Source organism: Salvelinus sp. IW2-2015, unplaced genomic scaffold, assembly GCF_002910315.2.
Source record: "Salvelinus sp. IW2-2015 unplaced genomic scaffold, ASM291031v2 Un_scaffold1871, whole genome shotgun sequence".
Taxonomy (NCBI): Eukaryota; Metazoa; Chordata; class Actinopteri; order Salmoniformes; family Salmonidae; genus Salvelinus; species Salvelinus sp. IW2-2015.
Genome location: NW_019943234.1, coordinates 125,313 through 136,704, shown reverse-complemented (window position 1 = coordinate 136,704; position 11,392 = coordinate 125,313).

The window sequence follows — 11,392 nt, the reverse complement described above, 5'->3', positions numbered from 1 at the left end:
CTTTAAAAAGGCAAAACATGCTATTCCAGTGCACAACCTAGTGCTATCCAGCCTCGGGTTTTTGGCAATCACCAGCACAACAAACAATAACATACAATTTCCATACACAATCGCACAACAGGTTGAAGTCAAGAGGGGTTTCTTTGCCATCAATGGGTTCCCAAATACGAACGCAGCAATAGACTGCACCCATATGGCCATTAAAGCACCGTCCCAAAATGAGTTTAACTATGTGAATAGAAAAGGCTTCCATTCTTAATGTGCTGGTGATAGGTGCAGAAGACACTGCTGTGGTCTTGGTGGATCCAACGCACAACTCGTTCCTTCTGCAGAACATCTCCCACACATGCGGTGACCTCACCTGGTTTAATTGATGTCTCTAGAGACATACCTCATCATCACTCAATGTTTACTGTATTCATTGTATTCACATACTACCTTACCCTTGTCTGTACAATATGCATTGAATCTATTCTACCGCGCCCAGAAACCTGCTCCTTTTACTCTCTCTTCCGAAAGTACTAGACGACCAGTTCTTATAACCCTTAGCCGTACCCTTATCCTACTCCTACTCTGCTCCTCTGGTGATGTGGAGGTTAATCCAGGCCCTGCAGTGCCTAGCTCCACTCCCATTCCCCCGGAGCTCTCATTTGTTGACTTCTGTAACCGAAAAAGCCTTGGTTTCATGCATGTTAACATTACAAGCCTCCTCCCTAAATTTGTTTTATTCACTACTTTAGCACACTCTGCCAACCCGGATGTCCTATCCATGTCTGAATCCTGGATTAGGAAGGCCACCAAAAACCCTGAAATTTRCATCCCTAACTACAACATTTTCCGACAAGCTAGAACTGCCAAAGGGGGCGGAGTTGCAATCTACTAAAGAGATAGCCTGCAGAGTTCTCTCTTACTATCCAGGTCTGTGCCCAAACAATTTGAGCTTCTACTTTTAAAAATCCACCTTTCCAGAAACAAGTCTCTCACCGTTGCCGCCTGCTATAGACCACCCTCTGCCCCCAGCTGTGCTCTGGACACCATATGTGAACTGATTGCCCCCCATCTATCTTCAGAGCTCGTGCTGTTAGGTGACCTAAACTGGGACATGCTTAACACCCCGGCCATTTTACAATCTAAGTTTGATGCCCTCAATCTCACACAAATTATTATTGAACCTACCAGGTACAACACCAAATCCGTAAACACGGGCACCCTCATAGATATCATCCTAACCAACCTGCCATACACCTGTGCTGTCTTCAACCAGGATCTCAGCGATCACTGCATCATTGCTTGCATCCGAAACGGGTCTGCGGTCAAACGACCACCCCTCACTATCACTATCATCACTATCAAACGCTCCCTAAAGCACTTCAGCGAGCAGGCCTTTCTAATCGACCTGGCRCGGGTCTCCTGGAAGGATATTGACCTCATTCCTTCAGTAGAAGATGCCTGGTTATTCTTTAAAAGTGCTTTCCTCACAATCTTAAATAAGCATGCCCCATTCAAAAAATGTAGAACCAGGAACAGATTTAGCCCTTGGTTCACACCAGACCTGACTGCCCTTGACCAGCACAAAAACATCCTGTGGCGTACAGCATTAGCATCGAATAGCCCCCGCGATATGCAACTTTTCAGGGAAGTTAGGAACCAATATACAGAGGCAGTTAGGAAAGCAAAGGCTAGCTTTTTCCAACAGAAATTTGCATCCTGCAACACAAACTCTAAAAAGTTCTGGGACACTGTAAAGTCCATGGAGAATAAGAGCACCTCCTCCCAGCTGCCCACTGCATTGAGGCTAGGAAACACTGTCACTACCGATAAATCCACAATAATTGAGAATTTCAATAAGCATTTTTCTACGGATGGCCATGCTTTCCACCTGGCCACCCCTACCCTGGTCAACAGCCCTGCACCCCCCACAGCAACTTATCCAASCCTCCCCCATTTCTCCTTCACCCAAATAGCTGATGTTCTGAAAGAGCTGCAAAATCTGGACCCCTACAAATCAGCAGGGCTAGACAATCTGGACACTCTCTAAAATGATCAGCTGAAACTGTTGCAACCCCTATTACTAGCCTGTTCAACCTCTTTCATATTGTCTCAGATCCCCAAAGATTGGAAAGCTGCCGCGTCATCCCCCTCTTCAAAGGGGGAGACACTCTAGACCCAAACTGCTACAGACCTATACCTATCCTACCCTACCTTTCTAAGGTCTTCGAAAGCCAAGTTAACAAACAGATCACCGACCATTTCGAATCCCACCGTACCTTCTCCGCTGTGCAATCTGGTTTCGGAGCTGGTCATGGGTGCACCTCAGCAACACTCAAGGTCCTAAACGATATCATAACTGCCATCGATAAGAAACAATACTGTGCAGCCGTATTCATTGACTTGGCCAAGGCTTTCGACTCTGTCAATCACCACATTCTTATCGGCAGACTCAACAGCCTTGGATTCTCAAATGACTGCCTCACCTGGTTCACCAACTACTTCTCAGACAGAGTTCAGTGTGTCAAATCGGAGGGCCTGTTGTCCGGACCTCTGGCAGTCTCTATGGGGGTGCCACAGGGTTAAATTCTCGGGCCGACTCTTTTCTCTTTATATATCAATGATGTCGCTRTTGCTGCTGGTGATTCTCTGATCCACCTCTACGCAGACGACACCATTCTGTATACTTCTGTCCCTTCTTTGGACACTGTGTTAACTAACATCCAGATGAGCTTCAGMGCCATACAACTCTCCTTCCGTGGCAGTCTATTACAGTGCCATCCATTTTGTCACCAAAGCCCCATATACTACCCACCACTGCGACCTGTATGCTCTCGTTGGCTGGCCCTCGCTTCATATTCGTCGCCAAACCCACTGGCTCTGGGTCATCTATAAGTCTTTGCTAGGTAAAGCCCCGCCTTATCTCAGCTCACTGGTCACCATAGCAGCACCCACCCGTAGCACACGCTCCAGCAGGTATATCTCACTGGTCACCCCCAAAGCCAATTCCTCCTTTGGTCGTCTTTCCTTCCAGTTCTCTGCTGCCAATGACTGGAACGAATTGCAAAAATCACTGAAGCTGGAGACCAATATCTCCCTCACTAACTTTAAGGACCAGCTGTCAGAGCAGCTCATAGATCAATGCACCTGTACATAGCCATCCAACTACCTCATCCCCATACTGTTATTTATTTTTGCTCCTTTGCACCCCAGTATCTCTACTTGCACATTCATCTTCTGCACATCTATCACTTCAGTGTTTAATTGCTAAGTTGTAATTATTTTGCCACTATGGCCTATTTATTGCCTTACCTCCCTTATCTTATCTCATTTGCACACACTGTATATATACATTTTTTCTATTGTATTATTGACTGTATGTTTGTTTATTCCATGTGTAACTCTGTGTTGTTGTTTGTGCCGCACTGCTTTGCTAAATCTTGGCCAGGTCGCAGTTGTAAATGAGAACTTGTTCTCAACCTGGTTAAATAAAGGTGAAATAAAAAAATATATAATAAAAGAACAGCAATGTTGACCTATACACCTACAGAAGGAAGCTGTTGAAGATGGATGGCTTATTGGTGAGTGTTTCCTACTCATTTGAAGTATATTTSCCTTTGCTAAAGCAACTTGAATTGTTCTAATGGTCCTCTCTTTGTAGCTATGTTAATTAATTTTATTTTACCTCAACCTGACAATAGCACCTCTATTTCAGTTTTGTCAAAGTGTTGTTTTTTTGTTATCTATTTTTGGTTGTGCCATTGTATTTCATGGTACTGCGTTGTATATTCCTCACAGGCTTTAAAGGGATGATTTTGACCATATATGGTGAATTAAGGGTGTTTTGAAGTGCAAATACTGAGCACTGATGTTGAGAACAATTGGTATTTATCAACGGTTATCTCCTGACGCTCGTACGATTTTTTGTTGTAGACAAATCACACTCTTTCTATGTACACGAACATTCTAAATTCCGTCCGTAAGTAGTATTTTAGATATATTGATGAATGAGGTGTCTTGGGAAGGCGTCAGACTTGGGTGACCCCTGCATGTTTTTTTCTTCTGCCCCCTCACTGTGGGGGGAATCGATGTCCCCCCCCCACCCTCAGAGTGGTCCGGGGAGAAGAGATTAAAATCAACAGTGGTGAGCCCATGGGAGGAACCTCCGGGAGGCCTGACTGATGGATTTTGTGTTCCCCGCCTCCGTTAATTTATGTCCCATTGCTTCATGGATCTGTAATTATCTCATATAGAATGGTTGTAGTTTCCTCGCCGGAGCCTCTCACAAGTGGTCTATGGGAACTCGTGAAAAATCCCAAACCTACCAACATAACAGCTTTGGACAAGGACGTCCACAAGACTAGAGGACTTGGTTGGTCTCTTAGCGTCAGCATTAACTCAGAAAATCAATGGCCGGAAGACTGTTAGAAAGGGAACAAACAGCTGGGAGTTTCAGAGTTTATACATTTTGTCTGCAGCTACTTTGTTCCCATGTGGCAACCAACAACCAAAACACATTAAAGGTGCTACACATCGGATTTGTTGCATTGTAATTTCAGAATATGTCCATAATATATCTGCCGCTAACAGTGGAATGATAGTGTTTCACAGTATTACTTACCTGCCGGTGTTGTGATTAGCTGCTCCTATTGATTTCTCCGGATTCAAAACAGCTGTAAAATTAATATTTTTTAGTAATAAAAAATATATTTGACAGCGATTTCCAGAAATTACAATACGAAAATGAGAACAAATCCTATGTGTAGCATCACAGACCAACTTAGGCTGGTTAATTCAGAACATTAATGCTGTATCAGAAGCTGGTTCTCTCACAGAGGCAAAATAACACTACTGGTTAAAGGTGCACTATGCAGAAATTGCTCCACCATTTCCTGGTTGCAAAAAAAATCTAATAGTTTATGTGACAAAACAAGCAAGTATAGTGTAGAGAGAGAATCATTGTAGCATCTTAGTCTGCTGTAAAATATATTTTCCATAACCAAAAATATTGTATTTTCAGCTGTTTAAAGCTGGTGTACAAAACCGAAAGCAAAAAGACGCAAAAACAACACTTAACGGGAGGCATAGAAATAGCGCACATAGAATTCTCACAGCTTTTAGCCGTACCCTTATCCTACTCCTCCTCTGTTCCTCTGGTGATGTAGAGGTGAATCCAGGCCCTGCAGTACCTGGCTCCACTCCTATTCCCCAGGAGCTCTCTTTTGATGACTTCTGTAACCGTAATAGCCTTGGTTTCATGCATGTTAACATTAGAAGCCTCCTCCCTAAGTTTGTTTGATTCACTGCTTTAGCACACTCTGCCAACCCGGAAGTTCTAGCCGTGTCTGAATCCTGGCTTAGGAAGACCACCAAAAATTCTGAAATCTCCATCCCTAACTACAACATTTTCCAACAAGATAGAACGGCCAAAGGGGGCGGTGTTGCAATCTACTGCAAAGATAGCCTGCAGAGTTCTGTCCTACTATCCAGGTCTGTACCCAAACAATTTGAACTTCTACTTTTAAAAATCCACCTCTCTAAAAACAAGTCTCTCACCGTTGCCGCCTGCTATAGACCACCCTCTGCCCCCAGCTGTGCTCTGGACACCATATGTGAACTGATTGCCCCCCATCTATCTTCAGAGCTCGTGCTGCTAGGCGACCTAAACTGGAACATGCTTAACCCCCCAGCCATCCTACAATCTAAGCTTGATGCCCTCAATCTCACACAAATTATCAATGAACCTACCAGGTACCACCCCAAAGCCGTAAACACGGGCACCCTCATAGATATCATCCTAACCAACTTGCCCTCTAAATACACCTCTGCTGTTTTCAACCAAGATCTCAGCAACCACTGCCTCATTGCCTGCATCCGTAATGGGTCAGCGGTCAAACGACCTCCACTCATCACTGTCAAACGCTCCCTGAAACACTTCAGCGAGCAGGCCTATCTAATCGACCTGGCCGGGGTATCCTGGAAGGATATTGATCTCATCCCGTCAGTAGAGGATGCCTGGTTATTTTTTTTAAATGCCTTTCCTCTATCTTAAATAAGCATGGCCATTCAAGAAATTTAGAAACCAGAACAAATATAGTCCTTGTTCGGTCTCCAGACTTGGATATGCCCTTAACCAACACAAAACATCCTATGGCGTTCTGCATTAGCACGAACAGCCCCGTGTATGCAATTTTCAGGAAGCTCAGAACCAATATACACAGCAGTATAGGAAAGCCAAGGGTATTTTTTTTCTAGCACGAAATTTGCTTCTGCTGCACCAAACTCAAAAAGTTCGTGGACAACTGTAAAACAGTCATGGAGAATAAGAACCACTTCTCCCCAGCATGAGGAAGGAAAAACTGTCACACCAATAAATCCACAATACATTGAAGAATTTCAATAAGCATTCTTCTACCGCTGGCCATGCTTTCCACCTTGCTACCCTTACCGCCGTTCAACGACTGCACCCCCACAGCAAACTCGCCCAGCCTTCCCTTTCTCCTTCTCCAAATCCAGTCAGCTGATGTTTCTGTTAAAGAGCCTGCAAAATCGGACCCATATCAAATCAGCCGGGCTAGGACAATCTGACCCTTTCTTTCTAAATTATCTCACCGAAATTGTATCGCAACCCCTTTTACTAGCCGTTCAACCTTCTCTGTTCGTGTTGTCTGAGATTCCGCAGAGTTGGAAAGCAAGCTGCGGTATCCCCCATCTTCACACAGGGGGGGACACTCTCTGACCCAAACTGCTACAAGACCTATATCATGCAGACCTTATAGACCTTCAGACTACCTCTACAGACCTATTTAATCCTACGCTGCCTTTCTAAGGTCTTCCGAAAGCAAGTCAACAAACAGATTACCGACATTTTCGAATCCCACCATACCTTCTCGCTATGCAATCTGGTTTCAAGAGCTGGTCATGGGTGCACCAGGGTCCTAAATGATATCTTAACCGCCATCGATAGAGACAATACTGTGCGCCGTATTCATGACCTGGCCAAGGCTTTCGACTCTGTCAATCACCACATCCTCATCAGCAGACTCAACAGCCTTGTTTTCTCAAATGATTGCCTCGCCTGGTTTCCACCAACAACTTCTCCGACAGAGTTCAGTGTGTCAAATCTGAGGCTGTTGTCCGGGCCTCATGGCAGTCTCTATGGGGGTGCCACAGGGTTCAATTCTTGGACCGACTCTCTACTCTGTATACATCAATGATGTCGCTCTTGCTGCTGGTGAGTCTCTGATCCACCTCTACGCAGACGACACCATTCTGTATACTTCTGGCCCTTCTTTGGACACTGTGTAACTAACCTCCAGACGAGCTTCAATGCCATACAACTCTCCTTCCATGGCTCCAATTCTCTTAAATACAAGTAAAACTAAATGCATGCTCTTCAACCGATCGCTGCCTGCACCTGCCCGGCCGTCCAACATCACTACTCTGGACGGTTCTGACTTAGAATATGTGGACAACTACAAATACCTAGGTGTCTGGTTAGACTGTAAACTCTCCTTCCAGACTCACATCTCCAATCAATTAAATTTGTAACTTGTAACTGACCTGTAACTTCTTCTTTAAGAGGCTCCTCTGTCCTCCACTCGTTACCTGTATTAAGGGCACCTGTTTGAACTTGTTATCAGTATAAAAAGACACCTGTCCACAACCTCAAACAGTCACACTCCAAACTCCACTATGGCCAAGACCAAAGAGTTGTCAAAGGACACCAGAAACAGAAAAAAGAGGAGCCTCTTAAAGAAGAAGTTACAGGTCTGTGAGAGCCAGAAATCTTGCTTGTTTGTAGGTGACCAAATACTTATTTTCCACCATAATTTGCAAATAAATTCATTAAAAATCCTACAATGTGATTTTCTGGATTTTTTTTCTTCTCATTTTGTCTGTCATAGTTGAAGTGTACCTATGATGAAAATTACAGGCCTCTCTCATCTTTTTAAGTGGGAGAACTTGCACAATTGGTGGCTGTAAATACTTTTTTTGCCCCACTGTATGTAAATAAGTTTTTGTGGTTTTGTTTTTATATGATTTTGCAAAAATTCTACAAACCTGTTTCGCTTTCTTATTATGGGGTATTGTGTGTAGACTGATGAGGGGAAAAGGCTGTAATGTAACAACATGTGGAAAAGAGAAACGGTCTGAATACTTTCCGAATGCACTGTATATATAAGATACCAGGTTCACAATATGGACACTCACTCTCAGCAAACCACCTGTGTGTCAAATGCAACTGAGTGCTTCCAGGATATATTACAATGAATGAATCATTTAACATGCAGGGTTGGACGGCGCAGTCTAGCCATGGGGTATTATTACTCAGAATGCATTGTGGGAAAAAATACATAGAAAGAAAAGTAAACACGGTTGACAGTCTGCTGTTGACTATTCTTCCTTGCACTACCCGCCACGTCTTGAGGCCTTATCGAATTTCTAAAGAAAGGCAGACAAAAAGGGCATTTGCCATATTGGCATTGCCATAACAGCTGGCTGGTGTTACTTAATTGGAGAACTTAGCTGAACCCTATCTGTTACTGACATACTCCCAACAGAAGCTGTCTAAATGAAGGCAGCATTCTATCAAGCTTGCACTGCTGGAGACCCTGGTCAGGTGAAACATCAACATTGTCCTCGCCGCTGCAAATGATTACAATTATAATTAACCAGTGGTGTTGTTTTGCCTCTGTGATAGGACCAGCATCTGATACAGTGTTAATGTTCTGAATTAAGCTAACATATGGAATGCCCCCCCCCCCCCCCACACATGATCTAACGTAGGCTTAATGTGATTAGCATGAGGTTGTAAGTAACAAGAACATTTCCCAGGACATAGACATATCTGAAATGGGCAGAAAGCTTACATTTTTGTTAATCTAAATGCACTGTCCAATTTTCATTAGCTATTTCAGTGAAAGAATACCATGCTATTGTTTGAGGAACGTGCACAATTATGAACTTGAAAATGTATTAATAAACCAATTAGGCACATTTGGGCAGTCTTGATACAACATTTTGAAGGGARATGCAATGGTTCATTGGATAAGTCTAAAACTTTGCACATACACTGCTGCCATCTAGTGGCCAAAATCAAAATTGTTTCTGGGCTCGAATAATAAATTATGGCCTTTCTCTTTCCATTTCAAGTCTGATGGTACAAACAAACAACAACAACAAAAATTATTTGTATTATCTTTAACCAGAACAAACGTGTTAAATTCTCCTACATTAATTTCACATTTCCACAAACTTCAAAGTGCTTCTTTTAGGCCAAACGGTGTGGATGCCACAGACATTTTTGTGAGAAGACTGATTTTCGAAACACCGCTCTAGTTCTGCCACAGCAGAAACGGAAGGGCTGTGTATAGATATCTCTATATTTAACAAACGGATTTTGATATACATTTTTGAAAATTATGTTAATGAGATTTCTGTGGGGCATTAGAGGTTGCTGCCTATATACACACAGACTTGGACTTGAACTCACTGGCCACTTAAATGGAACACTAGTCACTAAATAATGTTTACAATCTTGCATTACTCATCTCGTATGTATATGCTGTATTCTATACTGTTCTATAATATATAAAAAATGGAAATTGTAGGCTAAGTGTTAACTTACCGTCTTTGGATACTACGTGATTAGAAAGGTTCAAGTTGCATGTAAAGCATCACAGCATAGTTGGAAAAAATAGGGTACATGGAAACCAAAAGAGTGTGGTCTACAGAGATAGATTGGCTGAGATGAAGCTGAGGATTGGGAAGTATTCATCATACCCCTTGAATTATTGCACATTTTGTTGTGTTACAGCCTGAATTCAGAATGGATTAAATAGATATTTTTCTCACCCATCTACACACAATAACCAACAATGACAACGTGAAAACAGAAATATCTAATTTACATAAAGTATTCAAACGCCTTTGCTATGCCAGTCCATATTGATTTCAGGTGCATCCAATTCCCTTGGATCATCTTTGAGATGTCACTGCAACTTGATTGGAGTCCATCTGTGGCCAATTCAATTGTTCGGACATGATGTAGAAAGAAACACACCTGTCTATATAAGGTCCCACCATTGACAGTGTATGTCAGAGCAAAAACCAAGCCATGAATGAATTCAAAGGAATTATCCATAGAGCTCCAAGACACAATTGTGTTGAGGCACAGATCTGGGGAAGGGTACCAACAAATTTGCAAAAAGGCACATGAAAGACAGAGTATAAGTAAAACAATTCTGTGGTATGATGGGACAAAGCGTTATGAATGCAAAGCACTATGTCTGGGTAAGACCAAGAACAGCTCATCGCCCGTCTAACACCATCCCTACCTTGATCATGGTGATGGCAGCATCATGCTACAGTGCCTTGCAAAAGTATTCATCCCACTTGACGTTTTTCAATTTTTTTTGCATTACAACCTGTAATTTAAAAGGATTTTTATTTGGATTTCATGTAATGGACATACACAAAATAGTCAAAATTGGTGAATGAAAAAATTATCAAAAATGTAAAACTGTTCCGTGTTGCATGCATATGTATTCACCCCCTTTGCTATGAAGCCCCTAAATAAGATATGGTGCAACCAATTACCTTCAGAAGTCACATAATTTGTCCACCTGTGTGCAATCTAAGTGTCATATGATCTTAGTATATATACACCTGTTCTGAAAGGCCCCAGAGTCTGCAACACCACTAAGCAAGGGGCACCACCAAGCAAGTGGCACCATGAAGACCAAGGAGCTCTCCAAACAGGTCAGGAACAAAGTTGTGGAGAAGTACAGATCAGGTTTTTTTATTTTATTTTTTATATTAGAAACTTTGAACATCCCACGGAGCACCATTAAATCCATTATTAAAAAATGGAAAGAATACGGCACCACAACAAACCTGCCAAGAGAGGGCCGTCCACCAAAATTCATAGACCAGGCAAGGAGGGCATTCATCAGAGAGGCAACAAATATTCCAGAGCGACTTACAAATTGGTGCATTCACCTTATGATATCCAGTGGAACAACCACTTTACAATAGTGCATCTAACTCTTTTAAGGGGGGGGGTTAGAAGATTACTTTATCCATCCTAGGTATTCCTTAAAGAGGTGGGTTTCAGGTGTCTCCGGAAAGTGGTGTGATTGACTCCGCTGACCTGGCGTCGTGAGGAGTTTGTTCCACCATTTGGGTGCCAGAGCAGCGAACAGTTTTGACTGGCTGACGGGAACTGTACTTCCTCAGAGGTAGGGAGGCGAGCAGGCCAGAGGTGGATGAACGCAGTGCCCTTGTTTGGTGTAGGGCCTGATCAGAGCCTGAAGTACGGAGGTGCCGTCCCCTCACAGCTCCGTAGGCAGAGCACCATGGTCTTGTAGCGGATGCGAGCTTCAACTGGAAGCCAGTGGAG